Source organism: Elephas maximus, chromosome 10 (genome assembly GCF_024166365.1).
Source record: "Elephas maximus indicus isolate mEleMax1 chromosome 10, mEleMax1 primary haplotype, whole genome shotgun sequence".
Classification (NCBI taxonomy): domain Eukaryota; kingdom Metazoa; phylum Chordata; class Mammalia; order Proboscidea; family Elephantidae; genus Elephas; species Elephas maximus.
This window is the reverse complement of record NC_064828.1, coordinates 107,479,938-107,497,883: the sequence shown is the minus strand read 5'-3', so window position 1 is coordinate 107,497,883 and position 17,946 is coordinate 107,479,938. Positions and strand designations below refer to the sequence as shown.

Here is a 17,946-nt window from a genome sequence, read left to right as displayed (position 1 = left end):
CCTGTCCTGAGCTCACCTTGCCCTGTAAAGAGTGACTGACGTGACAAGGATAGCATGGCAGTAGTGTCTTTGTGCCCTGGTGGATATCCCTAAAGGATCCTGCCCTACATTCACACCACAGCCCTGTACCTCTAACCCCGCTACATGTCCATCACCTTGACAGTGTCCTCTGGTGCCTTCCTGATGTGTCTCTTCACCCCACCCAGGGCACTGGCCAGAAATAAAATGTCTGTTTAATCTCAACTGCCAACTCGGGTTTGATTGGTGATGGCTGGCTGGTGCCCTGTAGAAAGATTCCGAAGTTCCATCACAGCTTGGCAGTTAGGAATGCCCTGATCGACTAGTAATGCCTTCTGTGGGAGGGGAGGGAGATGAGGCTGGCTGTGCCCTAGGCTGTGCTGAACTTGACTTCAGTTCAAAATCACAAACGTATATCCAGGGACGTGGGCCTAGCGTTCCAGCAACCTAAACTGTAGTAGGGTCTTAGGGCTGCTGCCACGAAGCAGGTGGCTTAAAACAACAGAAATGTATTCTTTCACAGTTCTGGAGGCTGGGAGTCTGAAATCAAAGCTTTGGCAGTGTTGGTTCCTTCTGGAAGCTCTGAGGGAATATCTGTTCCGTGTCTCTCTCTTAGCTTGTGGTAGTTGCCAGCGATCCTGGGCATTCCTTGGCTTGTGGACACACCACACCGTTCTCTGCCTCCACCATCACGTGGCGTTCTCCCTGTGTGTCTTCATGCGACCTTCTTAAAAAGGAATCTGAATCCAACATGACTTCATCGCAACTAATTATATCTGCAAAGACCCTATTTTCAAATAGGGTCACATTATGAGGTTCTGGGTGGGCATTAATTTGGGGGGACACTATTAAATCCAGTACACATCCCTGCAATTTTAATCATGGGACCAGTGCCCCAGAGAAGAAGGATGACTTATCCAAGTAAATATAGCTATGACCAGGACCCAGGTCTCCCTCAGACCAGAGTCCGTCAAGTCAATTCAACAAACATTTATGAAGCTGTGAATCTGGGCCAGGCACTCACCATTCTAGATGTCTTACATGTCTAATCACATTTTATTCTCACAACAATCCTCGGTGATAAGACACTAATATTCTCCCCATTTGACAGATGAGAACTCCAAGGCTTAGGGAGATTCAATGACTTACCAGCTAGTGAGAGGCAGAGCCAAGGCTCAAATCCATACCTCCTGGCTCTAGACCCTGGAATCTTTCTAACATGTGGCTTTGTTTCAGGGACAAGAGGTGGCAGTGATGGCAGGAGTCACAGCCTGAGCACAGGTACTGAGACAGAGTGTCGACATTTTGAGGAATGGAAGCAGATAAAATTCCAGTGTGATGGATATTCCCTACAGGAGAGGTCCCTGCAGGAAATGGGTTAAAATAAGGTTAAGAAGCAGGTTGAATTCCCCAGGCATTTTTGTATGCAGTAGGCACATATAAGTGCTTGTTGAATGAATGAACGAACGAACGAACGAACCAGAACTTGGAGCAAAATGGTTGGTTGGCTTCTGAGCCATCTCGAGAGATGCAATAGCTGAACAACCTGTAAACAGCAGGTGCAGCCCCCATGCTTGGCCACGGCCGTCCTGGCCATGCCTGGCCCCTTGGCTTCATTGCACAAACAACACACTCTCATCATCGGAGAGAAGTCCTTGCCTCTTGGGAATGAGATTTCCTAAGAGAGAGGCAGGGTTGGGGCAGGGGACTGATGCCCTTTGAACACCACAGTGTGCCAAGAGTTTTATATTTGCCATCTTGTTAATCCAATAAATAAGTAAATAAATAAATGAGACATACCTGCTGAAGAGGGCAATGTTCTTCCCATTTGCTGGATTAGGAAACCGAGGCTTGGGGAGGTAGAGGAATTCCACCCTAGTCACTGAGCCAGGTGGCAGAGGAGCTGGGGTTTAGGCTCAGTCTCTGTGTACACCACAGCGCCACTCAGAGAAGGCAGGAGTGGGGGTGGGAGGCATTGTCCCCTCTTGTCTGTCTTCTTGCCTCAAGGACTCCCAGCCCTCCCCTCCTGCCAGGGACGCCTGCCCCATTTCTGTAACATACAGGGGCTCTGTTTTGTCATCCCACACTTATTTCCTGACCTCTGATCAGAACTCTGTCTCCAGCTCAAATCCAGCCTAAAACGCACTTAAAAAAAATTCTTTTATTAAACAGTCTTGCCACGGGGAAAATGTGATTGCATAGAACTAATCACACGTGTACACACACACACACACGAGTGCATGTAAAACTGATGGAATCTAAACAAGATCGGTGGATTATTTCAAAGTCAATTTCCTGGCTGTTTTATTGTATTATAAGGAGCCCTGGTGGTGCAGTGGCTAAAGCACTTGGCTGCTAACTGAAAGGTCAGCGGTTCAAACCCACCAGTCACTCTGAGGGAGAAAGATGTAGCAGTCTGCTTCTGTAAAGATTTACAGCTTTGGAAACCCTATGGGGCAGTTCTACCCTGTCCTATGGGGTCACTGTGAGTTAGGATCGACTCACCAGCAGTGGGTTGTATTGTATTATAGTTAGACAAGTTGTTACCATTGGGGAAAGCTGGGTGAAGGATATATGGATTTCTCTGTATTATTTCTTACAATATCATATGAATCTACAATTTATCTCAAAATAAAAACTTTAAACTATCTCAGTCACTGGAGCCCAACCCTGGTCCCAGCGAGCATGAAACCTGCTGGGAACCCCACCTGGGATGCTGAGTTCTACCATAGCTCCTTTCCGACAGCATCCTGTGACTGGAAGCTCATGGGCACTGGAGATACTTGAGCTGGGTTTGACTCCCACATCTGTGACCATGGTAAGTCACTACACCTCTCTGAGTCTCAACTCTCTTATCTGTCAGTGAGGGTAAAGGCACCCCCTTGGCGGTATCCCCGTGAGACTTAAACATCCAGGAAAACATTTAACCTCAACACGCGACTCAGGGCAAGCTTTTAATAAATGTCTCTCATTTTCCTCTGAGAAGCACACAGCCACACCTTTGCTCCAGCTGTTTTCCCCCCGGGAGTCTCACCGCCTTATTCACTCAAAACCAAAACCACACCTCCTGACTCTCTGGGCAGCACCATGGCGGTTGGCAAGAACAAGCCCCTTACAAAAGGTGGCAAAAGAGGAGCCAAGAAGAAAGTGATTGAACCATCTTCTAAGGAAGACTGGTCTTATGTGTAGGCATCAGCTTTGTCCAATGTAAGAAATATTGGGAAAACAGTGGTCACAACTCAAGGAACCAGAATTGCATCTGATGGCCTCAAGGGTCATGTTTTTGAAATGAGCCTTACTGATCTGCGGAACAATGACGTTGCATTTAGAAAATTCAGGCTAATTACTGAGGGTGTTCAGGGTAAAAACTGCCTGACCGACTTCTGTGGCATGGATCTCACCCATGACAGAACGTGCTCCATGATCGAAGCTCATGTTGCTGCCAAGATGACCAACAGTTATTTGCTTCATCTATTCTGTGTTGGTTTTACTAAAAAACACAACAATCAGATTCAGAAGACTCTCATGCTCTGTACCAATAAACCCAAACCAAACCCATTGTCACTGAGTCGATTCCAATTCATAGCAAACCTGTAGGACAGAGTAGAACAGGCCCTTAGGGTTTCCAAGGAGTTGTTGGTGGATTTGAACTGCTGACCTTTTGGTTTAGCAGCCAAACACTTAACCGCTGTGCCACCAGGGCTCCCTTAGTACCATCAGGTCTTCCAGATCCGAAGACAAATGCCTTGAAAGAAGTGGTCAATAAACTGATTCCAGACAGCCCCGGGGAAGACATAGAAAAGACTTGCCAGTCTACTTATCCTCTCCACCGTGCATTCCTTAGAAAAATAAAAATGTGGAAGAAGCCCAATTTGAGTTGGGAAAACTCTTGGAGCTTCATGGTGAAGGCAGTGATTCTGGAAAAAGCTACTGGAGGTGAGACAGGTGCTGAAATTGAACGAGCTGATGCATATGACCCACCAGTTCAAGAATCTGCTTAGACTTTCAATGGTGGCAACTAAAAGAGCTAATTTGTGGGAAAAAGAACAAAAAAACCCAAACCCACACTTCAAGGCCTAGTTTAACATCAGCCTTCTTCACAAGGGCTGCTCCTGAAAAAACAAAAACAAGACAGAATTTTCCTCCAAGCAAACTCTTATGCCAAAGACCAATACCTAAGATAAGTCTAAGCTTCTGGGTCGCATAGGATTAGGGGACTCCATGAGGAGGAGGGTCCCTTAGAGTGCACTCACATGTCTCTCTCTCAACTCTACTTGCCTCTGGCTTGGCAGCCGCTGACCGGCCCATCCTTTCTCCATCCAGCACATCTCCATCACTGTCCACCTCATTTCCAGGGGGAGAATCCAGCTTTCTAGAATGTCAGGGCTGGGTTGGACCTCAAAGCCGAGTGAACCAACCCCTACATTTTCCAGAGGAGGACCCTAAGAGACTGAATATACAAAATGACAATAAACTCTAACCCCTAACCTCTGCAGCTACCACCACGGGACGCCGATCCACGACCTCTGCAGCGCTGGGCCCAGAATGGTCAGGATTTGGTCAATGACAGCCAGCTTCCAACTCAGGACCTACCAGAGAAAGTCAAATGTGCTCCCCAAACCAATCGCCCTCACATGCCTGCCTCTAGGTAGCCTGCTGCCAGCTTCCCCACGCCACACCCTCCAATCAGGGCACACGTGTAGCCCTCTCTTCTTTCTGCTATAAAGCTTCCTACTCCCCTGCCCCCATTTGGTCTCTGCCAAATGCAGGTGATGGGGGCCATCTCCCTTGCTAGAGCAAGATCTCAATGAATAGCCTCTGTCTGATCTCATCTGGGTGGTCTTCATTTATTTCCAGTGTCCCTGCATGGAGCAAGTGGTTAACTACTTTACTAACAGAAATGTTGGCAGTTCCCAGAGGTGCCTCAGAAGACAGACTTGGCAATTTGCTTCTGAAAAGTCACAGCCTTGAAAACCCTTTGGAGCAGTTCTACTCTGCACACACGGGATCAACTCGACGGCAACCAGCAACAACAACTTACATAACACAGAGACCCAGAGAGGGGCAGGGACTTGTTCGAGGTCACAGTGCAGGTCAGGGGTACAGCCTAGCCCCTATAAAGGCCCCTATAAAGCCTTCCCTGAACCCCCTACTCTTCTTGGAAGAACCGACCACGCTCCCTACCCCCGGTCTTCTCAGCACCCTGCACACTTCTGTCTCGGCACTGACCGCACACGCGGTGGTTTTAAAATATATCCAAAAATTCTTTTATACTCAACCCTTCAAGAAGAGGAGCCTAAGTCCCCTCCCCTTGGGTAAATAGAATAAAGCAAAAGTGATGGTGCAACTTCAGAGACATGTAAGAGGCATGGAGGCTCCTCCTTGCTCCCTTGGATCACTCGCTCTGGGGGAAGCCGGCTGCCATGTTGTGAGGATACTCAAGCAGCCCTGTCGGGAGAACCCTGTGATGAGGAACCTAGAGGACTTCTGCCAACAACCAGCGAAGAACTGAGGTCTCCTGTTGACAGCCATGTGAGGGAGCCATCTTGGAAGCTGATCTTCCAGCCCCAGTCAAGCCTTCAGGTGACTGTAGCCCAGGTGACATCTAACTGTAACCTCATGAAAGACCCTGAGCCGGTTGCCCAGCTAAGCTGCTCCCATGTTGATGACCCTCAGACTCTGTGTGACATGATAAATACTTGTTGCTTTAGCTGCTAAAGAGTGTGTAGCCATAGATAACTGATGCAAAACCTTTTTGTTTATTGGGTTACATGCTTGAGAATCATAATAGCTAATTTGAAGCTCCTGAGGATAAAGCACCAGTAGCTCAGGGCTCAGTAATTTTTCTTATGGTAGATGGGTGAAAGGATGGGTGGGTGGGTAAGTGAGTAGGTGCTGTGCATGGATGTATGGGTGGGTGGGTGGGTGGAAGGTGGATGCGTATGTGGGTGGATAGGTAGATGAGTAGATAGATGGATAAGTTGATGGGTGATTGATGGGTGGGTGGGCGAATGGGTGGGTTGGTGGATGGATGGGTGTGTGGGTAGGTGAATGGATGAATGGTGGATGGGTGAGTGGGTGGACATATAGATATTCAAGAACTGCTGGGCTACTCAGAGGCAGCAAACTTGGTGTGGGCAGATGTGAGATTAATAAACAAGTTCACAGAAGACAGATGATGCTTCCGTTGAATATGTTTTCAAACAATTTTCTGGGTGGGCAGAGAACATTGCTTTGATGGCTAATTGAGCGGTGCCATAATTTCTTCCCCTGCAAAGACTATGCATTCTGCTATGAGGTCTCTCTAAGCCTGAATCTCCCATCAACTGGGTCTTCAACCCCTCCCTTGGCACCCTGCCAGGACCCCAATGCCTCCTGTCAATCTTTTTTCTCCCACAGAGCCCTTGGACCACGGACAGTCAAAGACCATGAGAAACACTGGGCTTCAAGTCCCAACTCTGCCACTGAGCAGCTGGGTGGCCATGGGTAAGTCACTTAACCTCTCTGAGCCTCAGTGTCCTCCTCTGTCAGCTAGCACCTTCCCTCCATGTCCTCAGTTGGCTAAGGTAGTGCACACAGAGTGCTTAGTTCAGGACCTGGCCTGAGCTTAGTTCAGGATCAGCGCTCCATCAGTGATAGGTGTCTGAGGCTCAGAGAGGAAAAAGGGCTTGCCCAAAGAAAGCTGGTGACTTAGTGGCACGGTTGGGACTGGTATCCTGACTCCAAGACCAGTGGTCCTTTCCTCCTCTTCCTGAACCCATTTTTTGCCCCCTTACCTGAAAGAGAGCCCCTGGGTGGAACGAATGGGTTAAGCACTTGGCTACTAACCAAAAGGCTGGGGGTTCAAACCCACCCAGAGGCACCTCAGAAGAAAGACCTGGTGATCTGCTTCCAAAAGGTCACAGCCATGAAAACCCTATGCAGTGCATTTCTACTCTGCACACAGTTGGCTGCCAGGAGTTGGAACAGACGGCAACGGGCTACGGAAAGACGAAAACGCAGGATTCTTCTCTGAGCTCCAGGCTTGGCCTCAAGCGACCACGAGGGGGCGCACTTGGCCTCCTGCGTTTCTGGGCAATGGAGCCTTTCCCATCTGCCCCGTGGTCACTGTTCTGCTCCTTCAGAATCCTGACGAGAGCCCCACCCTCAGCACCTTCAGGGGGCTTCGGAGCCCCTGCTGATTCTTCTCCTTTCTCCACCTGCCTTCAGGATTGTCTGTTCTTTTCCTGAGCAGAGCTAGGCTCCTCCAAAACCTCACGCTCTTTCAGCTAAGAGGGTGGTTCACGGTGGCAGGCGTTCTCCCTGCCTTTGCGTCAGGAGTGCAGTGAGCTCTGCGGGTCGTTTCTTTGCACCCACCTACACCCCCAATCATCCGTTCCACAAACATCTGCTCAGCACGGGCTCGGGGGAGAGGCTTCAAGGTGATGGGGGAGGGAGGCGGAGGTGTGAAGACTCATCAGACACGGCCTCTGTCTTCCAGGAGTGCACCATCCAGTGGGGAGAGAGACACGATCATGACAGGTAGTGACACGTCTTGTGTATCTGTGTGTTCGTTGGGAAGCAAACGGGGGCTGAGGACAGGAGGCTCAGGGACATCTTCTGGCCATCGCACCTGATTGGGGTCCTAAGGGATGCGTAGGAGTTGGCCAGGCAACGAAGGCCTGCTGGTTCTCATGAGCCACAGGGAAACCCACGCTTCTGGGGTAGGGGTGCAACCTGGGGTAAGGCATCCCCTTCACTAGACACAGATGCCTCAGTAGTAAATGGGAACGATAATACCTACTCTGCTACCCTTGGAGGATGAAGAATGCATGAGGGACTAAAGACGGAAGCTGGTGGAAACTCTGAGGTATCATGTTGACACTGAGGATACATGTTAGCTCCAGTATTCCCATCTTTCCAAAGCCATTGGTCTTTGGCTCTGTCCAGTGAGTGTTCAATTCTCATTCTCCAGCACACGCTCCCTGCCTGACCTTCTTGCTGATGCATTTTCAAGACCCATCAGGTTCCTGGTCAATAATGAGAGTCCCCATGGGACCCCCACTGCCCTCCACTTGGTGGTTGACCCTGCCAAGGCCTGCCTGCCCCCTCCCTTGCCTTGGCTTTTCCGTAAGTCATTTTAAGACCCTTGTTTAAGGCCTATTAACATAAACACAGGAAGACAACCAAGCCAGCAAACCCTGGTTGCTACCCTGGGCTTCTAGAAGATTAAAGTCTGAAGAATGATCCAAGCACCGTGGCCCTGCTGTTTGCTTCTCCCTGAGGTCGCAGGCCAAGAATGTCTCTGGATCTGGGATGAGTGTGGCTCTGCATCGAGATTGGGATTGTGCTGTCCCCCTTCTCCAGATTTTTCTAGATACAAAAATGACAAGCTATTTCTACATTTGATTCTCCAAACAGAATGCACCTGGTCCAGGTGAGGTTTGCGGGGAGATGGTATGGAATAAGAGGTTAGGTCCCAGGGCACTCCAGCCGTCCACCTCTGCAGGCCCTGTGGATCCCTGAAGACACCTTCCCCTGGTTGCTGTTGAGTCAGCTCTGAGTCATGACGCCCCCATGTGTGTCAGAGTAGAACTGTCCTCCATAGTGTTTCCAATAGTTGATTCTTCAGAAGTAGATCTCCAGGCCTTTGTCCGAGGCACCTCTGGGTGGACTGGAAGCTAGCAGCTGAGTGCGTCAACCACCTGCACCATCTGGAGATGCCTCAAACCTTCTCAGAAGGCATTTTTATGCACCGTGGCCATTGGTTCTTTCAGGACATGACATTTTGCTTCCTATTCCCTTCACCATGCTGTGCCTAGCCAAGGATGTAACTCTCCGGTACTCCCCAATGCATGGTCTCCCTCACCGAAAGTCTCAGAGCAGGACAGAGCTGCTTCCTTAAAAATTCCCCGGCATTTCACCAGGGCTGGAAATGTTGCCAGAGGCAAATCAGCCCCCCAAGCTTCTCGGGGCTCTGGTCCTCTGCCCCTAGGTAATCTGCTGAGAGGCCTAGGCTCTGGGCCAGGGACCGAGGGCTTAGAGGGACTTCAGGGAGGGCCCCTCCCTTCGCTGCCAAGGAGAAGGAAGTTGCTCTGTTGGCTCCTTTTATAAGGGCACCCACGTGCCCTTCCCAAACCTCCCTTCTCTGAAATCCGTTTTACCAGATTTCAGGTTCAGATGATCAAATATGTCAAAATAAAAAAAAAGTCTAATAACACCCAGTGCTGCCAAAGATGTGGAGAAATTGTTATACATTGATAACAGCTTTTTGGAGGATATTTTGACAGAAGCTATTTTATTTATTAAACCATAAAATGGATATGCCCTTAGACTCAGCAATTTCCACTTCTAAGAGTCACTTCTACAAAAATATGTGCACGTGGGCACAAAGAGGTGCGCACGAGGATGCCTGCAGAGATCTCGGCAGCTGCAAACACACACACACCCCCCTAGGATTTATGCAATGCAGTAGTGCTATGGTATGGAACGCTTTGCAGCCATGAAAAAGAATGATAGAGACCTGCAGGCGCTGACTTAGAGGGTCCTCAAGATGGATTATTTCCTTAAAAAAAAAAAAAAGGTACAGAATTATGGGAACAGTATGGCCCATTTATGTTGAACACAACAAAGAGAAAAGGGAAAATATGGCCCATTTATCTTAAACACAACAGAGAGAAAAGGGAAAATAAAGTAAAAGGGAATACTTGGACAAAGTCCGGAAGGAACACATTCCAAAGTAATAGTATGATCTATGGGAAGTCCCTGAGTGGCGCCAAGGGTTAATGCGCTCCGCTGCTAACCAAGAGACTGGAGGCAGGTCTCAGCTCCCTGCTGAGCTCTCTGAGGTGCAGGACCCAAAGCGGCCAGTAGAGGGCACCTCAGCCTCGCCAAACTGCACATCCTGGAGCCGGCGGGAAGAGATAGGGAAATAAAATAGGCTTCAAGTTGACCCCGGTCGGTGGGACAAGCTGGGCCCTCAGGACCCTGGGCTGGGTGTTTTCCTCATTCTATAATTTCCTTATTCTATAATGGCCTACTCCTCTCTTCCTCTCCCTCAGAAGTCTGAGAATGTCTCCTCCTACAGTGGCCCTAACAAGATCACACGTCCTGCCCTTAAGCCATTCCACCCTCAGTCGCTTGTGGACCTCAGACCTCCTTGAGAAGCCAAGTTAAGCTGGCCCAGTCCTGTCTTGGGACTACATGTGTTTGTAAGTATTTCAGGCTGATGGAGGGGTTGCCACTCAGGAGAAAATGTGACAATTAGAAACACAGCTGTAACTTAACTCTGACTGTAAGGATCAGCACCAAGCTGGCTCACATGAGACAGAGGTCAACTGTACCCCCCTCTGGAAACCCTGGTGGTGTAGAGGTTAAGTGCTACAGCTGCTAACCAAAAGGTTGGCTGTTTGAATCCACCAGGTGCTCCTTGGAAACTCTATGAGACAGTCTACTCTGTCCTATAGGGTCGCTACGAGTCGAAATTGACTCGACAACAACAGGTTTGGTTTTTTTTTTCCTAAGACCATACATGATACTGGAGAAGCCAGCACAACTTGTACAAGGCAAGGTCATGGAAGCTCCATAGACACATTCAAACTCCCTGAGGAATCGAATTGCTAGGCTGAGGGCTGAGGGCTGAGGGCTGAGGGCTGAGGGCTGAGGGCTGAGGGCTGAGGGCTGAGGGCTGAGGGCTGAGGGCTGAGGGCTGTGGGGACCATGGTCTCAGGGAACATCTAGCTCAATTGGCATAACATAGTTTATAAAGAAAATGTTCTACATTCTACTTTGGTGAGTAGCATGTGAGGTCTTAAAAGCCCGTGTGGAAGCCATCTAAGATTCTCCACTGGTCTCACCCCTTAAGCAACGGAGAATGAAGAAAACTAAAGACACAAGGGAAAGATTAGTCCAAAGGACTAATGGACCACAGCCTCCACCAGACTGAGTCCAGTACAACTAGATGGTGCCCGGCTACCACCACTGACTGCTCTGGCAGGGATCACAATAGAGGGTCCTGGACAGAGCTGGAGAAAAATGTGGAACAAAATTCTAACTCACAAAAAGACCAGACTTGCTGGCCTGACAGAGACTGGAGAAACCCTGAGCGTATGGCTCCTGGATACCCTTTGAACTTGGTAATGAAGTCACTCCTAAGTCACATTTCGGCCAAAGACTGGACAGGCCCATAAAACAAAACAAGACTAAACTGGCACACCAGCCCAGGGGCAAGGACAGGAAAGCTGGTGATAGGGAAGTCAAGGTCGAGAAGGGAGAGTGTTGACATGTGGTGGGCTTGTTAACCGATGTCATGAAACAATATGTGTACTGTTTAATGAGAAGCTAGTTTGATCTGTAAACCTTCATTTAAAGTACAGTTAAAAAAAAAAAAAACTCTTAAAAAAAATGTATACCCCCTTTCTCCAACTTCTCAACCATTTCTGACACCAGCCGTTCCTCCCATGGCCCTCTTTCTCTATTGGGTTTGATAATTCATTGAAACAGTCACAAAAAAAAAGCTCAGGGAAACAACATAACTAGAATAACACCTTTGATAACAGAGAAGGATATAAACAGAAATGAATAGACGCCCAGGGCAAGGTTTGGGAGGGGTCCCAGCACTGAGCCTCAGTGTCTAAGAGCAGACCCACTTAGGCTTCCTGAAAACCAATGATCATTCTCACCCATCGGAAAGCTTTCAAACAGGAAACTCCATGATGTCACTTGGCAGGCTTGGCTATTGGTTGATTCTCTCAGCCAGGGCTCGGCCTCTATACTCTGCTGCCATCGTCTGGGTCTGCTCATTGTTTCTGCTTCTGGTACCGCTGCAGCCACTGCCTTCATTGCCATCACAGGTTTACCTGGTCTGGGAGGGTTGTAGCGCAGAGCTGCACATACCCCTCCTGGCTCTTGTCAATCAGGAAGCCCCATCTGAGGCTCTGGCGTTCTAGGGTTTTTATAGGCTAGCCCATGTACTCTTTGTTAATTCCATGGCAAGCTCCCTGACCAATCCAGGTAAAGGCCAGACTGGGCAGGGCCTCTCAGCCAATCCCAATAAAGGTCAGCTCTATCACAGTTCATAAATGGACCAATCATTTGTAAGCCTCTTCTATGGGTAGTAAACCAACCAATCCAGGGCTAGAAAGACCATATAAGAACTCATTGCACCACAACAGCCATGGATAGCCCAGACAGCCCAGACTCCCACCAGCTTGGGTAGGAAGTGTTTCCTTATCAACATGTTTGGGTGCAGATACATGATGACCCCAAGTGTGCCAGAGTAGAAGAACTGTGCTCCGTACAGTTTTCGATGACCGATTTTTTGGAAGTAAGTCGCCAGGCCTTTCTTCCGAGGTGTCTCTGGATGGACTGAACCTGTCAACCTATTGGTTAGCAGCCTAGCTGCTGTTTGCACCATCCATGGACTCCCAAAACTAAAATGAAGGAAAAGGCCCAGGCCAGACACCTTTGGATGCCAGCATTTGGGAGAGAGCAGGGTCCCAGCAACGTCATTGGCCTTTCCTTTCCTGGGCTGGGTGGGGGGAGGGGGCTTCACGTCTGTGATGGTTGCACTGTTTTGTACCTTTTGGGTAAAAGGGAAGGAGAGGAGGGGAGGAGGGAAGGGAGGGGAGAAGAGAGTGTGTGTTTGAGAGACAGCCAGAGTAGGGGAGAGGAAGAGAGACAGGAGAGAGAAAGGGGGTGCCTTCCTGCCTTGAGCAACACTGTCTCCACCTCCAGAATGGGAAGAGCTGGCTCTGTGGGGTGGGCAGCCCCTCAGGCAGGGGGAATCTTGATGATAAGCCAGCCCGTCTTCTCAGGTCACAGTCTAGTGCAGCACTTTTCTGCTCCAGCCTTTTAGAAAGAAGACAACAAAATCTGTCTTCAGCCCATATGTTTATCTCACTCCAGGGAATTCGCTGGAATGGAGGAAAAATGCCCAAGTGGAGTTTGTCTGCAGTGAAAAACAAAGAAGAAGAAAAGCCCATCGGCTGGAAAGTGTCAGCATGGCAGTGAACCGGCTCCCTTCCTGCGGCTGCCTGGCCTGTTGTTAATACCACAAAGCTGATTAAGTCAGCAGCCCTGGCCCTGCTGCCCCTCATCCCTGCCCTGGAGCTACAGGCTCATTTTTCAATTAGACTTTAATCTGAACATCTTCAAAAAGTGCCTGGTGAATACAAGAGTCCATGAGGAGAACCAAGCTCGCTCTGCCCGTGAAGTGGGCGAAACACGTTTCCAAGCTCGAGGTGTCTGCAACTGCTCCTAAATCCCCAAAAAACCTGAAAAAGAATCACGTTAATCCTGTCAAAGTGTCCTCAGCCGTCCCTAATCATGACATAAGAGATTTTCAGAGCCAGGATGGTCCCCAGAGATCTGATCTAGCCTTTTAATTGCAGGTGGGGAAACTGAGGCCCAGAGGCTTGCTTGGAGCTGAGCCAGGCATGACTCTGAAACACTTGATTCTAAACCTGAATAAAAAAGAGTAAACCCCTCAAATGGCCTTGGTGCCTCTGGTGGAGCCGTTCTGTCACTGTAATAAAGGGAGTGGGCTTTTTGTCCCAGGACGGAAGGGGGTCCTAGGGCTGCCACAGGTCAGGCCTGCTGTGTCCACCTGGGTACCCGCCTGCAGTTCTCAGGGCTGCCACCAGGTGGCCCCATGACTCAAACGGGGGGGCTCCCTTCTCTTCTAGGGGCTCTAGGAATGGAGGCTCAGAGATGGTTCAATCAGCCGAAAAAGTAACATTCAGGTCTTAAAATTTCAGGGGTGCCGGAGCAACAGATGAGCCCTGCTGGCACAATGGTTAAGTGATCAGCTGCTGACCAAAAGGTTGACAGTTCGAATCCACGAGCTATTTCTAGGAAACCCTATGGGGCAGTTCTACTTCATCCTATAGGGTCTCTGTGATTCAGAATCCACTTGACAGCAATGGGTTTGGAGCAAGGGTACATATCCTCTGCAGAGAGGATATGTCCTGGCTGTGCAAGCTTGAGCAAGTCACCTCCTACCTCTGAGTCTCCCTTTGCTCACCTGTGAATAGGTGCCCTAATAGCCACCTGCCTCAGAGTTACTGTGACAATAGTGGGTGTGGAGCCCTGTGGGAACTGTGTGCAGGAGTTCCCAAATGCCAGGCCTGGATCAGAAGCCCCTGGGAACTTGTTAATGCACCAGTCCTGACCCCCACTTCTGCAGCCACAGGTTTGGGGGGCCGAGAGCGGGACCAGGGGCTCTGCGTTCCTGGAGGCTCAGGGCTGATACTGGTGCTCTGCCGGGTCTGAGGCGCACAGCTGAGGAGCAGGGCAGCTGGCAAACCCACAGGTGAGGCCTCTGAGGAAGGCGAGTGGATTTGGCTGTGTCTGTGGTCTCCACATTAGAATACTGTGGTCTCCACATTAGAATACTCACAAGGGGAAGAGTGTCTCAGCCACCTGGGACTCGAAACCCAGCCTGACCCCAGCCCAGTGCTCTCCCGCTCCACTCACCTGCCTCCTCTGAGAGGGACACGCAGATGTCACCTCGCAGCACTGGGGGCTCACAGTCAGCCTGGTGTGGAAAGTGGTGACGCAGAGTGTCACCATCTGGGGCTGTGGAACACGCCTATGGCATAATCTGCTGTGAGGCACAAGGCAACTGTTCGCAGCCACTGCCTGGTGCTGGCTGGCGATTTCCTCACAAATGAAAGCAGACCTCCCTTTATTCCTACCCAAACATCTCTCTCACTTGCAGGCTCACAGACTTTCTGGAATGATCCAGGGTGGAGTTAAAGCAAACACATCCAACCCGTGGGCATGTGTCCCATGTCACTGCCCTGGCACAGTAGAGAAGATTGAGGGTCATTGTCCTTGAGGAATTAAAATCCCACTGGGGGTTCAAGAAAGGACTCTTGAAGGAGGGGACGTTTGCACTAGGGCTTCAGGGTGAAGAGAAGTTAGTGGGTGAAGGAGTGATGCAGGAAGGCAGGGCAGTGTTTGCTCAGGTACAGGGACCTGCAGGCACCTGGTGACAACCACATATATGGGACTGGGCTTGAGAGAAGGAGCGGGTGGTGGGTGATGACACAGGGGAGCTCAGCAGGTTGGCCTGGAAGGGTCCAGAAGCCAGGTCTTGCTTTCGGATTTCACACAGAAACCCATAAGGGTTCCTGAAGACTTTTAAGCTCCATGAGGACAAGGACTGGGGACAAGGAGGCTGTCTTAGTTATCTAGTGCTGCTGTAACAGAAATTTATTTTCTCACAGTTCAGGAAGCTAGGAGTCGGCATTCAGGGCACTGGCTCTCTGTCAGCTCTGGGGAAAATCCTTGTCTCAGCTTCTCTAGCTCCGGCGTTTTTTGGCTCTTTGGTGATCTTCCTGTCGCATCTGTCTTCCGGTTTGTGCTTGCTTGCTCTGTGTCTCATCTGCTCTTTTAATATCCCACAAAGAAAGTCCTATTCCCAAATGGGATTACACCCACAGGTATAGAGGTTAGGATTCCAACACATATTTTGGGTGAACACAATTCAATTCATATCAAAGGTCAGATAGTGGCCATTGCTATAACCCAGAAGCCAGAGGCCGCAGGGGTGGGAGGCAGAGCCAAGCTGAGCCCTTGAAGAGGCAGAGTCTGCCTCCTGGCAGAATTGGCCGGGAGGGCAGGGTGGCAGGAGGGAAAGTGGGAGAGGCCGGGTGAAGCTGGCTGAAGGATGCGGCTGCTCCCACTGAGAGTGGGAGGGCTTGTGGAGGTGGTCTGAGCTCAGGAAGAGAAGTCTGCTGCAGCAGGGAGGAGGATGGGCTAGAGAGGGGAGCAGGAGAAATGTGAGGACAGCAGTGTTTTAGAAAAATCCTCTTGGTAGTGCCGTGCAGAATGGATGGAAGAGGAGAGGGTGCAGAGAAGCCCAGTCCTGGAGGTCAGAGATGATGGGGTGGGCCCTGGTGTGGGTGGAAACCACAGGCAGCTCCGGGAAACTTCCGAGGCCAAGGCGAGGTCTGCAGAGGAAATGCAGAATGGTTGAAACCAACCCGCTGTATGACCGTGGACAAGTTCCTTCCCTTCTGTCAGCCTTGCTGCCTTGAGTCAGCCCCTGACTCCTGGAGACCTCATGCACAATGGAAGGAAACGCTGCCAGTCCTGCACCAGCCCCATGGCCATTTGTGGATCAGACCGTTGTGACCCATGGGGTTTTCATTGGCTGATTTTCAAATGTAGAACACCAGGCCTTTCTTCCTAGTCTGCCTTAGTCCGGAAGCTCCGCCGAAACCTGTTCAGCATCATAGCAACACCCAAGCTTTTGCTGAAAGGTAGGTGGTGGCTGCACACGAGGCACGTTGGTCAGGAATTGGACCAGGTCTCCCAGGTGGAAGGTGAGAGCTGTGCTACTGAACTACCACTAAGCCCTCTCTTAGCCTTACTTTTCTTACTGATATAGTAAAAAGGGCAGATGAGGTGGCCTCATGGAAGCAGCAGTCAAGAAGTCAGACGACATATTGTTTTAGGAGAATCTGCTGCAAAAAGCTCTTTAAAGTGTTGAAAAGTAAGGATATCGCTTTGAGGACTAAGACGTGCCTGACCCAAGCCATGGTATTTCAGTCACCCCATATGCATGCGAAAGCTGGACAATGGATAGGAAGACTGAAGAATTGTTGTCTTGGAATTATGTATGGTGTTGGAGAAGAATATTGAATATACCATGGACCGCCAGAAGAATGAACAAGTCTGTGTTGAAAGAAGTACAGCCAGAGTGCTCCTTAGAAGCAAAGATGGTGAGACTTCGTCTCATATACTTTGGACATGTTATCAGGAGGGATCAGTCCCTGGAGAAGGACATCATGCTTGATAAAGTAGAGGGTCAGTGAAAAAGAGGAAGAACCTCAATGGGATGAACGGACACAGTGGCTGCAACAATGAGCTCAAGAGCAGCAAAGATTGTGAGGATGGGGCAGGATCGGGCAGTGTTTCATTTTGTTGCACACAGGGTCGCTATGAGTCAGAACCAACTCGACGCACCTAATAACAACAACAGGTGGCCTCAAAAGACTCTTCTGGCATGGATCTTCCAGAGTGGTATATCCCCATTCCTTAGAAAAACCGCAGCTAACAAGAACAATGGGGACATCTACACTGCACATCGGTCACATCTAAATCTGCCCTTGACACTACCAGCAGAATACATTGCATGGATATTCCAGCCAGGGTTGCTGCATACAGTTCCACAGGCTATGTACTGCCCAGCTCCAGGCACTGCCGTTCACTTAGATTACTCTGAGAGCTATCTATGCAAAGCAGGCACTCTGTGGAGAGCAGCCTGGCCTTCCATGGACATGCCACTGGTCACTGAGCTTCTGGTCACCCCTCCACACCTGGAGTGCCTACTCCCTGTAGCTCCTGAGAGAATGAGAAGAGCCATGAATCAGGAGACCTGAGTTCTAGCCCAACATGCTGTGGTACGTGGCAAACTGCTCCCCTCTCTGGGTATCTTAGTGTTATAGGGCCACCAATAATCTGAGAAGCTGGACTATATGAAGAACAGTGCATCAGGATTGGAGGGAGACTCATTAACAACCTGTGATATGCAGATGACACGACCTTGCTTCCTGAAATTGAAGAGGACTTGAAGCACCAGCTGATAAAGATCAAAGACCACAGCCTTTAGCTGGATTACACCTCAGCATAAAGAAAACAAAAATTCTCACAACTGGACCAATAAACAACATCATGATAAATGGAGAAAAGACAGAGAAGTTGCAAGGATTTCGTTTTACTTGGATCCACAATCAACACCCATGGAAGCAGCAGTTAAGAAATCAAATGACATATTACACTGAGCAAATCTACTGCAAAAGATCTCTTTAAAGTGTTAAAAAGCAAAGATGTCACTTTGAGGACTAAGGTGCACCTGACCCAAGCCATGGTATTTTTAGTCACCTCATTTGCATGAGAAAGATGGACAATGAATAAGGAAGACCGAAGAAGGAAGAAGGA

General features: G+C 49.6%; 1 pseudogene; it reads left to right on the top strand.

The window, feature by feature from the left end:
• Positions 1 to 3,105: 3,105 nt before the first annotated feature.
• Positions 3,106 to 4,019, top strand: LOC126083712 (40S ribosomal protein S3a-like; annotated as a pseudogene).
• The last annotated feature ends 13,927 nt before the right edge of the window (positions 4,020 to 17,946 follow it).